The sequence below is a fragment of the Eriocheir sinensis genome, chromosome 64 (genome assembly GCF_024679095.1).
Source record: "Eriocheir sinensis breed Jianghai 21 chromosome 64, ASM2467909v1, whole genome shotgun sequence".
Lineage (NCBI taxonomy): Eukaryota > Metazoa > Arthropoda > Malacostraca > Decapoda > Varunidae > Eriocheir > Eriocheir sinensis.
The window spans coordinates 1,102,501-1,105,000 of record NC_066572.1 but is presented as its reverse complement, the minus strand read 5'-3'; the positions used below and the strand labels follow the sequence as shown (position 1 = coordinate 1,105,000).

The window sequence follows — 2,500 nt, the reverse complement described above, 5'->3', positions numbered from 1 at the left end:
CTCCTCCCCTATGCTCTCTCAGCCAATAGGAAGACAGGGATAAGACGATGCTTGATTCTGATTGGTCGAGAGTCAGCAAGCACAGTATCAATGACGTTACTTGTATTGTCGATCTCTTAGCCAATAGGAACGCAGGGATTGAGATAGGGACGCTTCTGATTGGTTGAGACTTAGCAAGCACACAGCATCAGTAGCTAGACTCCATGCATACGATCTCTCAGCCAATAGGAACGCAGGGATTGAGATAGGGACGCTTCTGATTGGTCGAGAGTTAGCAAGCACATAAGCAACCCAGTAATGCCAGTATATCAGTCTCTCAGCCAATCAGAACGCAGGGATAAGACTAAGCTTGATTCTGATTGGCCGAGAGTTAGCAAGCACAGTATCAATGACGTCACTTGTGCTCTCGATCTCTCGGCCAATAGGAACGCAGGGATTGAGATGTGCTTGATTCTGATTGGTTGAGACTTTGCAAGCATTTATTTATATTATTTTTTCTCCTTTTTCTTCGTTTCTCTCAATTTTTCTTCCTTATCTTGTATTTATTAACCGGAAATTACCTTGATATGATGGGTCTCTCTCTCTCTCTCTCTCTCTCTCTCTCTCTCTCTCTCTCTCTCTCTCTCTCTTTATTTCTGATTTTCCTTCCTGTATTCCGTGTCCTCTCTCTCTCTCTCTCTCTCTCTCTCTCTCTCTCTCTCTCTCTCTATATATATATTTCTGATTTTCCTTCCTGTATTTCGTGTCCTTCCTCTCTCTCTCTGTCTCCCTCTCTCTCTCTCTCTCTCTCTCTATTTCTGATTTTCCTTCCTCTCTCTCTCTCTCTCTCTCTCTCTGTCTCCCTCTCTCTCTCTCTCTCTCTCTCCACAGATGTGTTTGCTTGTCAATAAAAGTTTCAATCAATCTCTCTCTCTCTCTCTCTCTCTCTCTCTCTCTCTCTCTCTCTCTCTCTCTCTCTCTGTGTTGTAATTCAAATAATCTTCACAATATATATTTTTATTTTCACAACAATAATAATAATAATAATAATAATAATAATAATAATAATAATAATAATAATAATAATAATAACAATAATCTTTTTAACTAATTATCAAACTTATTTTTTCTATATTTTTCATCCAATTTCATCCACCAGTAAGATTTTGACCTTTCCCAGCATCCACCAGTAAGATTTTAACCTTTCCCAGCATCCACCAGTAAGATTTTGACCTTTCCCAGCATCCACCAGTAAGATTTTAACCTTTCCCAGCATCCACCAGTAAGATTTTGACCTTTCCCAGCATCCACCAGTAAGATTTTAACCTTTCCCAGCATCCACCAGTAAGATTTGACCTTTCCCAGCATCCACCAGTAAGATTTTGACCTTTCTCAGCATCCACCAGTAAAATTTGACCTTTCCCAACATCCACCAGTAAGATTTTGACCTTTCCCAGCATCCACCAGTAAGATTCAACCTTTCCCAGCATCCACCAGTAAGATTTGACCTTTCCCAGCATCCACCAGTAAGATTTTGACCTTTCCCAGCATCCACCAGTAAGATTTTGACCTTTCCCAGCATCCACCAGTAAGATTTGACCTTTCCCAGCATCCACCAGTAAGATTTTGACCTTTCCCAGCATCCACCAGTAAGATTTTAACCTTTCCCAGCATCCACCAGTAAGATTTTGACCTTTCCCAGCATCCACCAGTAAGATTTGACCTTTCCCAGCATCCACCAGTAAGATTTTAACCTTTCCCAGCATCCACCAGTAAGATTTTGACCTTTCCCAGCATCCACCAGTAAGATTTTGACCTTTCCCAGCATCCACCAGTAAGATTTTAACCTTTCCCAGCATCCACCAGTAAGATTTTGACCTTTCCCAGCATCCACCAGTAAGATTTTAACCTTTCCCAGCATCCACCAGTAAGATTTTGACCTTCCCAGCATCCTCCAGTATGATTTTAACCTTTCCCAGCATCCACCAGTAAGATTTTGACCTTTCCCAGCATCCACCAGTAAGATTTTAACCTTTCCCAGCATCCACCAGTAAGATTTTGACCTTTCCCAGCATCCACCAGTAAGATTTAGACCTTTCCCAGCATCCACCAGTAAGATTTTAACCTTTCCCAGCATCCACCAGTAAGATTTGACCTTTCCCAGCATCCACCAGTAAGATTTTAACCTTTCCCAGCATCCACCAGTAAGATTTTAACCTTTCCCAGCATCCACCAGTAAGATTTTGACCTTTCCCAGCATCCACCAGTAAGATTTTAACCTTTCCCAGCATCCACCAGTAAGATTTGACCTTTCCCAGCATCCACCAGTAAGATTTTAACGTTACCAGCATCCACCAGTAAGATTTGACCTTTCCCAGCATCCACCAGTAAGATTTTAACCTTTCCCAGCATCCACCAGTAAGATTTGACCTTTCCCAGCATCCACCAGTAAGATTCAACCTTTCCCAGCATCCACCAGTAAGATTCGACCTTTCCCAGCATCCACCAGTAAGATTTAGAC

General features: G+C 41.9%; 1 protein-coding gene across 50 annotated transcripts in view; it reads right to left on the bottom strand.

Annotated features, from left to right (window-relative positions):
• Positions 1 to 980: 980 nt before the first annotated feature.
• The window catches only part of LOC126987152 (ATP-binding cassette sub-family B member 6-like), a 27,464-nt gene continuing 25,944 nt past the window's right edge, over positions 981 to 2,500 (bottom strand). Inside the window, exons 16-21 of one of the 50 annotated variants that reach the window (XM_050843910.1) lie at positions 2,349 to 2,500; positions 1,950 to 2,288; positions 1,796 to 1,919; positions 1,703 to 1,764; positions 1,428 to 1,672; positions 981 to 1,335 (exon numbers count right to left, since the gene is read on the bottom strand). The exon at positions 2,349 to 2,500 is cut by the window's right edge and continues 783 nt beyond it. The gene's annotated coding sequence lies outside the window, so the exon portion shown is untranslated. Of the gene's footprint in view, positions 1,920 to 1,949; positions 2,289 to 2,348 lie in introns of all 50 variants that reach the window. The other 49 variants (XM_050843930.1, XM_050843932.1, XM_050843924.1 and 46 more) reach the window with 49 other exon arrangements.